The following is an 11348-nucleotide window of genomic DNA, read 5'->3' as shown; positions in this document are numbered from 1 at the left end:
AGAAGGGCTGGCTGGGGCATGAGGGTGCTACTGTGCAGGGCTAGCCAGCAGGCAGCCCCACACTCAAGCACCCTTGTGCCCAGTCAGCTGTGTCAGTGTCTGCTCACGTGGTGCTGTGGAGTAAAAAGCTGTGCAGTTTATTAGTTTTCTGTGAACTAACAGAGCTGCACGTGTAGACACGGGATGTTTACTGCAGATGTAATTAGTCCGCTTCATGGTAAACTTCTCATGTAGACATGCTCACTGGGTACTAGACACTGTCAAAAGCAAGATACCAGACTAAGCAGAACATTATTCTGAACTGTATTGGCAGTTTCTGTGTTTAAACGTGTTAGAGAAATTGCATCAGTAATAAGAAATTCTTATCCCCTGAAACTTTCTTGAAAACATTTCATAACAAATGACAAGTACTAAATCACTAGAAAGTAATTCTGGAGAGCCCATTTTCACGTTTTGTAAAATCACAAATTCAGAAATACTGCAAATGTCTGGTCTCTTCTAGTTTATCAGCTTGCTCTAATAATGTTGTGATTCCTAATTAGTCCATGTAAGGAACTCTATCCAGAAAATTCTTAAATAAGATATTTATTTCTTGTCCACTGCTGTGTCTGCAGAATTGTGCAGTGGTTTACAGGAGCGGTTTACTCATCTCAGTATGCTGCTGCTTTGGCATGTACTTCTAGACTGACTGTGTGAAGCCTGGGGTGCTCAAAGAGTTGGTCTCAAATGTTTTAGGAATGTTTACCAGGGAAAATGGAAACAAGTGTGTCTAACTGGTCTCACAGGTATTTTTTAATATTACTGAAAAGCACTTATTCCCCACAAAATCAAATTTTGATTTTTTATAGCTATTGCAATTTAAAGGGTAAAAAAAAGCCAGCTTAAAAATATGGCAGCTCTTAAGCAGTAGTGTATGGATGGCCTAGGAAGGGATAAGACCCAGTGCTGCCTAAAAGGGAGGGTGTAACAAATTCTGTCTCCAGAAGGAGTCTTGACACACCTAGTTTCCCTGCTACACCTGATTTCCTACTCTGATTCCCCCCATGTGGCCTTGCTTTCTTGCCTGCCACTCTTTGATGTAAGAGTTGATCTACTTAGGAGGCTGCCAGTCAGACGACCAGAGTTTGGCCTTTGGTGCCTTGCTTTACCTTCTGACTGCCAGCCTGTCCAATCTTTGTATCCTGTCCTGAGCAGGACACTTTCTTTGTGCTTGTCCCTGCCCATTCCAAATGGTCCACTTTTTGGGGCACCTACCTTGCAAGGCACTTCTCAAGGCATTAGCTTATGTCTCAATGCTCTGGGCCCCGCAGATGTGCCTGAATGTGCCAGTATCAAGTCCACAGTTCAAGATGCTTGAATGTGTTTCTGGCATCTGCCACTTCCTCACTAATCTGGGCTTTTGGACTGCAGCCCCAAAATGCAGGGTGTTTCCCTAGCACCCACTGTGGCAGCACCCTCCCCAGGGCATCTGTTCATAGCCTCTAGTTTTTCCCATAGCCATGCCTATGGCTCAAAAGTCTTCCCTTAATTCCATTCATCTGACCCTATACAAGATTCAGCTCATAGGGTCCTTGACCCTTGCTTGACTCAAATCCTGGTTTTGAGCCACTAGTTCTCTGATCCTTTCAGGACTCTTCTTCTGTCTCAGCATACTAGGTCCCTGATCCTGGCAAGGCTTAAAGCACAGAGGGCCTCTCAGGCACCCCCTGTAGCACTCAAATACCACTATAGCCACTCTCAAAACCTCTGGTTAAAAATGCCACTGTATGCTGCTCCCTGCACAGCTCCTTCAGTTATGGGGATCTGGGCCCCTATGCTGGGGCTTATATGACTCAGTTCACTTCCCACTTCCAGTTTTCTGACTTGGCTGTCTGGAAACAGGGCCCAGGTACTGCTAAGTACTTTAATCAGTATCCTGTATTCTGCAGGCTAGGCCTAGTAGCCCTGTAACTGTTGTGCTTATCTCTGCTAAGCTGCTTCTGCTCTGCTGGTTATTTTGCTAGCAGGCCACACCTTTAGTGGCTCCAGTTCTGGGGAAGGCAGAGCAGTAGTGGTAGGGCAGAGTGCAGCTCATAGCTGGGGCAGCACATGACTGGAGGTTCACTGCTGTGGAGGGAGATGTCACCTCATTTTTCAGCTGCCCAAAATCAGTGTTTAAATGGCCAATGAAAACATGCATCGGTAGCAAACAAAAGAGGTGACCTCTCTCCCACGCAGTAGTGAACCTCTGGCTGCATGCTGCCACTGCTCAGGGCTCAGAGCCAGCCAATTACACCTCTGTTCTTAAAAATGCCATTCCTTGTTGTCAATCTCACAACTGTGTATCACATAAGGGAAGTTTTCAGTAATGGTTATGCCCAGAAAAAAAGAGTAGAGAGAAACTGTCTGAGGATACATTCTAGATCAGTTGTCTCTTAAAAAGTCTATAAAAAGGCAGGGAATAGAGTGCTTGGACACCACAGTGTGAGATGCTTCAGAAGTGTACCTGCAATATATATGAATAATAAGGAAATGGCTTACCAGGACAAGCCATCACAATTTAGTAATGATGAAAACTACTTTGGGTCAACATTTCAAGAGAAATTTCATAAATGCTCAGTGCAATTGAAAAAAATAGTATTTCAGTCATGGCTCACTTCCCTTGTGTATTCACTTTCTGTGAATTTTATAGTTGTGGCAGGGCATTGTTGGTGCCTGCCATTTTAAGGGCTGAGTCAAGCAGCTAGCAGGTGCTTGTTTGTGGTGGCCATTTTAGAACCATGGCTGCTTATATAAACAGAGCAGTTTGCCACTGGTAGCCAGGCAGGAAACATTGTCTGGCTGAGCTGCTGTATGAGAACATCTACAGGTAGGAGCAGGAGACCCTTGGTCCTGGGAATGACCTAAAACTGCACCCTGCCAGGAGTGGGTGGCCTGGTGGGGCTCCTAGTGGTGTGGGAGCCTTCAGGAAAATACCAGACCAGTTACCAGGCTGGTGGAAGGTGGGTTGGGGTGCCTCAGAAACCTCTAGCTCCCATATCACTGTGGGTAGCAGTTGGGGCCAGGCATGACTACAGCCACCTGAGCCCCCACCAAGGAGGGAAGTCCTATAACCCCAATGAGGGGGTGGAAGATGTGGAGCCCCAGTAAAGGGGAAACTGGAGGGCTGGGAGCCTGTTGCATGAGTTTGTACGAGTTGCCCTGGGAGTAGCCAGGGAAAGCTTGGCCCCGGTCAGGTAATTGGCTGGCCACTCCTGGTGAGGGTCATGGGAGAGGCCCAGACAGTATGTCTGCCTCCCAAGGTATGTGCTAAATAAAGCATCGGGCTGAAGGGGCCTGCTCGGAGAGGGAGCCAAGGCAGTATAAACTGTCGATGTGTGAAAGAGACCCTGTAAGAGGAGTTGGTGCATTAGAGGCCCTAGTGAGAGGAGGGTGGTATGAATGCATGTATGCCTGAGGCCTAGCAATGAGGGCTAAGCTTGGTCTGTCTGTAGGCTGGGAGCATTGTACCAGCGGGATGCCATCTGTGAGCTTTGGGCTGTGGTTTGGGGGATGAATGGAGCTGCAGATCGTGCCCCCTGGCATTGGGGCAAGAATGGGCAGCCTCCTGCCTAATAAGAACCAATGATGAAACAACAAGGCATGGCAGGTGAGCGAGACAGGCGGTTAGCCCAGAAACAGGTGGGTGGGCCAAGAGCCCCCTGTTACAATAGTGTTAAAATATTTGTAGAAATACATATACAAATAAAGTAAATGGTATTGTTAAGATAATTTTAAATACATATATATATATATACATTTATAAGGGTTCTCCATCAAGTCAGGGGATAGAAACAGTGCCATGTGACATTTGTCCAATAAAAATGGAACAAATTAGTTTGCTTTTCAAATGCAGGTTATTAGTAACCAACTGCTTATGAATAATCAGCATACTAAAATGTAGATACAGAAAGTATTCAGTAAATTAATTCAAGAAAGCTATATAAATTTTTCAGTTGTATTCACAAATTATGAGCAGAAAAGAGGCTAAATTCATCAAATAAATACAAGTTACAAGAACTGGGGTGCCTGCTTCCTCAATTCCTTTTTAATAGTAAACCTGTTTTTTATTGTGGTAGTTTTTAAATAACATTTCAATGAATTGGACGTTTACATAAGCTTGATCTTAACTTACTACCTTTTTAAAAGGAATTAAGGGCTTCCAATGAATTGGAACTGAAAACTTATCTTAACGAATTCGGATATTTCTGTGGAGTGGCACTGAAAAGCTGCTTAAATGAATCAGGAGATCTCAGCAGGCTGCTCTGAAAACCCCACCTGCTTTGAATGAATAGTGAGTTACCCGTGTATCTGCAGTGAACACAGTGTAAATGTCTTCTTGCCCTAACATAGTTGTTTCTAGTCATTAAAATATTTATTTTTTTAAATGGAGAGACCAAGAAAAGATGACTTATTAATGTGATTTACTATATCTTTTAAAATGCAATTGGATTATACAGATCACTTGATCCATAAGATATCTTGTCACTGTAATATTTTTCTCTAAAAGCATGCACCAGACAGCAACGGAGCTAATTTTAATGAGTTTTTATTTGTAACAATCAGTACAAAAAATCTCCAGCTGTCTCAGAGACCAGTAATTGGCAGAAAGATGTTCTGGTAGAGGAAAACCCCCCCCTGCTGATTCTAGACAGGTGGACATCTACTTGAATCCAATTTACATCTAAAATGCATAATAGAAAAGATCTACCTTACATTGCTTAAATGAAAGTGAGCTCTTTATTTAGAGCTGTCTTTCCCTTCCCACTCCTCTCTCCCCTCGTCTTTTCTTTTTTGCTGAAGCACAGAAACTTGTTGTAGCTAAGTTTTAATGAAGGTACCTTGTTCAGTGTGTGTCTTTTTTTAGGCAGCTATTTGCTTGACTGGGACTTGAAACTGAACTCAAGCTGAGCTAAAAAAGAAAACCCACCATGGCTTTTGAACAGATTTTAAATTAGAAAGACTGAGTTTGCCCACAGTTTGAAATCAAGTGAGTGTATCTACAATGTCATGTTCCTTAATTTGGTCACCTCTCAGGTCCCATCCTGCGCAGCTCCATCCTGTGAGGTTCTGAGTACCTCCAACTCCTATTGGGGTTTAGCAATCAGATTCAATATTGAGCATGTCTATATTGTAAGGTGCACTTAAGTCTTCCAGACACGCATGTACTTGCCTACTTTAAAGAGATTTTTTCCTACTTCACAGAATCCTAGTGACATGTTTAAATAGTTTAAAATATAAATTCAACCACGAAACTGAACAAGACATTGTATCATTATGATATCTAATGCAATTTAAAGTTTGGTTTCCCAAATTACAACATTTTTCTTTTTGGTGGAGGAAGGCTCACATTCATGAAACCTGAAAATGGATGAGTGCAACTGGTTCTTATTTCTAAGTTAGCGTTGGAGCTGTGATGGTCCAGGAGCTTTGTGAGAGGCAGAGAGATACTTTGAGCTGATATCTTTTATTAAACCAGTTGCATGGTTGGGAGAGATTTGTCCCAGCCATGAAGTTGGACCAGTAAAAATTATCACCCCCCAAAACATCTTTGCTTACCTCTTTTATTTTTTTTAAACATTCACTATGTCATGGTTTAAGTAATTGATTGGTGAGACTAAGTACAGACTAAGTCAAAAAGCCCAAGGTGGAATTGATTCAATCTACCTAGGTTTCTCTAAGCTGTGTAGATTGGACCATTAACAAACAGAATTCATGTTCAATTTTCTGTTGGCCAAGACAGATGCCTGGAGTGGCCAAGGCCAGAAGGCAGGGGATATTCCTGCATGCCCCCCAGCTCTGCCAGGCAGTGAATGGCCCCCCACACCCTTGCCAGGTCTCTGCCTCTAAGCAACTTTCTGGAAACAGGGCCCAGGCACACTATCTTAATAGGTACCCTGAAATAGCTGAGGGGGAGGGGCTGGCAAGTGGGCAAGACTAGGGCATTCACTGTCCAGTGGAGCTGGACTGCACGAGGAGCTAGCTCATGGATTTCTCCTTTGTGCTGTGCAGACTCCAGCTGGGGTAGGGCCAGGGCCAGGGTGGGGGTCCGTTGCCCTCCTTACCACTTCCCCCCCCCCACCATGCTGCTGCTGGCTAGGCTGGGGAGCAAAGGCTTTGCTGCCTCAGCCCAGTGACAGCCTGGGGGCAGGGTCATCCAGCTGGCTGAAGTGGACGAGCTGAGGCTTGCCCACCCTCACTGTGATTGGGAGGGCATTAAGTGGGGACCTGCAATGCATCCTGGGATGCTGGAGGACTGTGAGGTAACTTGTGTTGGGAAGGGATCTGGAACAGAAGTTTTGATATACCATTCTAACCTAAAGTGATTCAATTTGATACTACTTCCATCCAGATCTATCTTAAACCAGATCCACCATTATGAAACCAGTCTATGTGCACTGAATATCTGTTCTGTTACAAGTTTAGACTGGTTTCCGATCACTTATTCAGATATGTATAACTTCTGTCCTTAGCCTGAGATTCTAGTTCCTGGGTTTTTCAGAGAGTTTCTTTAAAATCTTGAACAAGATTTTGTGCCTTTTTTCCCATCTGTAAAAGAGGGTGGCAGGACACTTAGTGTGTTTGCCCCTTTAGCAGAAAAAGCTGCTTCAGAGGCAGCTTTCAGATGGCATGGAGGGGGACTAATGACTGATGAACCTGACCAGAAGAGGGCTCAGGCTTGAGCTGTATAAGCCCAGAGCCTGAACAGATCAGGCAGTGTAACTCTGAGAGTCCCCAAGGAGAGGAACTTCAGGCAGCAGGGCAGTGAGGCTCCTGAAAGAACAGGTAAGCCACCCTGTGGGCCTGTGGAACAGGAATATTATCCAGGTACAGAGAGAGATTTATGCAGGCAAGTGGCCATTAATTTATGTTGATACTTTTGTTTGAGTCACAAGCTTTGAGCCCTGTTGGTGTCAGGCTTGAAGCATATTCTGTGAGCTGGTAGCTCGGAGGGGAGACAAGAGTGGGGTACAGAAAGTGACCCCCCCACACACACTCCAAAAAAGGGGCAGAGAAAAAAAAGGAACATCAGAAGTGATCACATCTGTGAGACTTGGGGTGTGGTGTAAGGGTGGATGGAGCCACACAATTGGCCCTTAAATACACAGATGCCCTGGAGGGCCCAGCTAGCAACCTGAAGGGCTAAGACTTACTGTAAAGCCCACGGGCAGCCTCACTTCCCTAATCTTTATTAAGAACAAGGTAGGGAAGGAATTGAGGGAGCGCTATTTTAGAGCTTGAGCCAGGCAGAAGCCATATGGCCACCAGAGGGCAACATGGTCACCCCTGGGGCCATGACTCTGGCACAGAGGGCATGAACTGTTTCTCTCCTCAGGAATTCATAACTCATAGCACAATGAGTGTTGGGTGACCAGGACATCAGTTCCAGATGCCCACATAAGGGGGTGCATGAACAGGAGTCTCTGCTGCAAGCCCAGCTGCTACAGCCAGGCTAGCCTCTGCTGCTGCTGTTGCTGCCCAGGGCATGCACCCTGGCTGTTAGCACTCTGCTCATCATGTGCTAGATGTGTAACAACTGCCACCAGGGCTGACACCAGAAACCAAAACAAGGCCTTGTGAATCTCCAGAGCTTGAGGTACAGGGTCAGACTTTTTTTTAGTTGAGGGCTATAACAGACCCATGGATCAGGCATAGAAGATGGAAACATAACTAACTGGTCAGTCATATCAGCATAATGGTGCATTGATCTCAGACTGGGCTTTTACATGCTATAAAGTACAAATAATATTTTTTCCATCATCAACACTAAAAGGCAGGGAAAAATATAGAACATTTCAGTGAGAAATTAGGACAATTACAAATTATAGAAAAGATGGTCACAACCTCAACTATGCAATCACTGACAAAGTCAGTCTGGGGACTTTGTCTAGATATATACATTATCAACCCACATCATTACAGGTGGATTTGTTAGTCCTTATTAGCAAGGATGAGAGGGACAATATTGAAACCGCAGCAGGGACAATATTGAAACTGCAGCTTCAACAGATGGAAAATAGGCTTTCAATCATTCCTCACCAAAGCAAACATTGCATACCTCTTCATCCTTCCCATTACATTGTTAGATATAAATTATTTATATTCCTGACCATTCACTTTCCTTTCCTTTTGTTAGGATCATTGGTGATGCGACTTGAACGCCTGTTTACAGGAACTACAGAATTATCATGCTCCTTCACATTTTTAAGACCAGATTCCAATCTGGCTGACACTGATTATAAGGCTGAATAATGTGGGATGCAAACTCACCTGTATCTGAAATCAAAATGTGCATTTGCAAGGCCACTATAGGGTAAATATTTGATTCCTGTAGATAAACTGGACTCTACAGATAGGACTCAAGCAATCAAACAATATAAAAAGAATTAATTATTTGTTAAAACACAATTCCCCTTCTTGCATTATGCATGGATGTTTCTATTTTACAGCTGTCTCTGAGGTGTGACTACCTATGAACTCCTTAAGGGAATTGAGATAAATCTGTATTATAACGCCATGCATCTTCCCATAGCCTAAGGAGCTAACACTGGATTTCAGTGTGCAAATGTGGAGATGGTAGGCTAAACTCAGTGGGAGCTGATGAATGCTCACTTTGAAAAATCAGCCACCTGTTTACGTTTCTGAATATTAATTTTGAGGCTTATTTTTTCTTAAATCTGAGCCTTAGGCTTTTTATGGTTAAATTTCCAAAGAGTTAATATTCAAATAATTACCCAATAAAACTTGCATGCATATGTTGAGTCCACAATTTTCTATATTTTCACATTGACATGGACATTTAAGTCTCCTTGGGCTTGTCTACATGTGCAATTAGTGTTCCATTTGCCTGTGCATCTAGGATTACAACACATCAAGCCGGGGTGGAGCAGCCCCAGCTGGCAGGGGGCCCCAGGGATCAGCACTGCCAGTCCAGGGTTGCTCCAGCTCAGTTCAATGTGCTGTGGAGTAGCTGGCTGGGGCACAAGAGTGCTTCAATGTGGGGCTAGCTGGCAGGCAGCCCCAGGACTGAAGCCCCCTCATGCCCCAGCCAACCCGTCAGCATCTATACGTGTGACGTGGCAGAGTAAATAATTCCATAGAATAGTATTTATGTTTGGCAGTACTAGCCTATGGTAGAGTTAATTAGTTTATTCTGTCCTAATAGCACTACCCATGTAGATGTTACCGTTTTATTGTGGAGCTAATTGAGCAACTTCACAGTAAACATCTCATGTAGACATGCCCCTTGTTAGATTACTATGTTAGTAAAATTAGACTGGGGATTTTAGTTACCTTGCACGTTCATCTGCCCCGTTTGCATAATTTTTAAGGTGAATATGTACACGCTAAAAGACTTAAAGCTGGGATCAGTACCAATATTATTTTTAATGGTTAATATTTCCTTTTCATTTCTCCCTGTGAGAATTTTGTCCGTGTGCATCAGAACAGCATTTTTCTGACAAAGGGCAATGTGGCAGACAGTTGGAAAATAAACAAATTGGTGGTATTTTCTGAGACAATCATTGTGTCACTACACAGTAATATGTCAATGTGTTACAGCACTGACTGCTCTAGAATATAATTTGGGGGGGGAGGGGGTTGATCCTAGAGTTCAAAAAGAGACTTTACTGCTCTCATTCCTGATGTTACAAGGTTATAGGCTGCAACCTTGGGAGAGTTTACACTAAATTTGATTTTTATTGTTTCACAAAATAGGACTTGTTGTCTGACAGTCAATAAAACTGCAGGCTATACTCCTTTTATAATAGATGTGAATGGACTATTACTGTTTGTTGTAGTGGTTTAACTGCAAGGCAAGCTCATAAGGGCTGTCATTGGAACACTACACAATTTTTGGTTGCCTCAGGACTAATGCTTATTTTGATCAGGTTCACTGCTAATATTGATATGATGGTCACAGTCTTTTAAAACAAGCAGGAAGTTCTCTTCTCTTTGGAAGCTTCCCCAAAACTTTAAAACAAACTGAAAAACTGTTGTTGGTGGAATAAGAATGTAAATGAGCACACACCTGGTGCAAATAGCTACTACCATGCCTACAAATGTTATTGCTATACTGTGATAGTATTATAGGTATGCCCCATTTTTGGTGCTTTTTTTTCCTTTATAGTTGGATTACAATTTTTCAGTGGCAATGGTAGTGCAGCATTTATCTCTCCAATAAAACTTTTGAACTATACTTCCTTTATTGGTTCTTAATCCAAATCAGGAGGAATGTTTTGTGGGTTTGTATTTTTGTGAAAAATTCATTCTACAAATTCTATTTTTTTGGAATTCCAAAAACTAAAGCATCTGTCCATCACAGATACAGCATACTACAGGGGGGATGGTGCATTTTGGGTGTGCATGCTAAAGTTTGGGTGTTTGTACATGAACACAGAGCCTGCTCCAACACACTGTCATTACCACTGCTCCCCAGAGCACATGTAAAAGTCCCTTTATTTTCACAAAGATGTCACCCCAGACTTTTCCCTTTTTGCTTTTTTCACATCTGCAACTGCCACCACTGCCTACCTCAACTTCTTGTCCGCTTCCCCCAAAACAATCTTTTCACTTTCTAGTATGTGGCCTTTTATATAAGTGTCTGTTCAAAATGGATCCGACCCTTCCTCTAAACCCTTCTGTAGAACTGCTCACAGTAAATAAACAAGTTGGCAATAGTTGCAATTTTTAGCAAAAAGAACAAACCTATTAAACATGCATCATATGATGCTGCCACATCCTTAATGTATTGTGGTTTATCTATAGATGCAAACCCTTTCAAAAAAAGAAAAATATATTTGTGCACAGTGCTTCTCATAAATTTTTAGCTTACGTTTTTATAATGCCTCATACGTTGCAGGTGTGGTCATGATAGTGGAATCTTTTAGCAATATAGAGATATTCCTAAATTGAAAACTTCGGCTATGAATTTTTATACGAAAATGGTAGTAAATGGTAAGTGGTATGAGGGCTAGTTCACATGAGCCATATCTACATCGTAGACTTGACTGTTGTGCCCTCAAAGAAGCTGCACTGCACTGGGCAGGTTGCCTCCTAATGCATAAACAGTGTGGACACATCTGCATAGTGCCTGTATCTATCAGTCCTAGAAAACAGCACATTAGACTGATCTACCATACAGCAATTGCTGTACATGTGTAGATGGTGGCGCTTTACTGCACATTAGATTAGTGAAACGCACAGTAAAGTTTCATGTAGACATGCTCGTTAAATCAAATGACAATGTTTACATTAATGATTATTTTAAAATTAAGTTCGATCTCCTTTTCATCTCTCGTCTAGTGAGTCTCTAATTTTAATATATTCCT

The sequence above is a fragment of the Crocodylus siamensis genome, chromosome 3, assembly GCF_052110815.1.
Source record: "Crocodylus siamensis isolate JL-2025a chromosome 3, ASM5211081v1, whole genome shotgun sequence".
Classification (NCBI taxonomy): Eukaryota; Metazoa; Chordata; order Crocodylia; family Crocodylidae; genus Crocodylus; species Crocodylus siamensis.
This window is presented reverse-complemented; position numbering follows the sequence as displayed.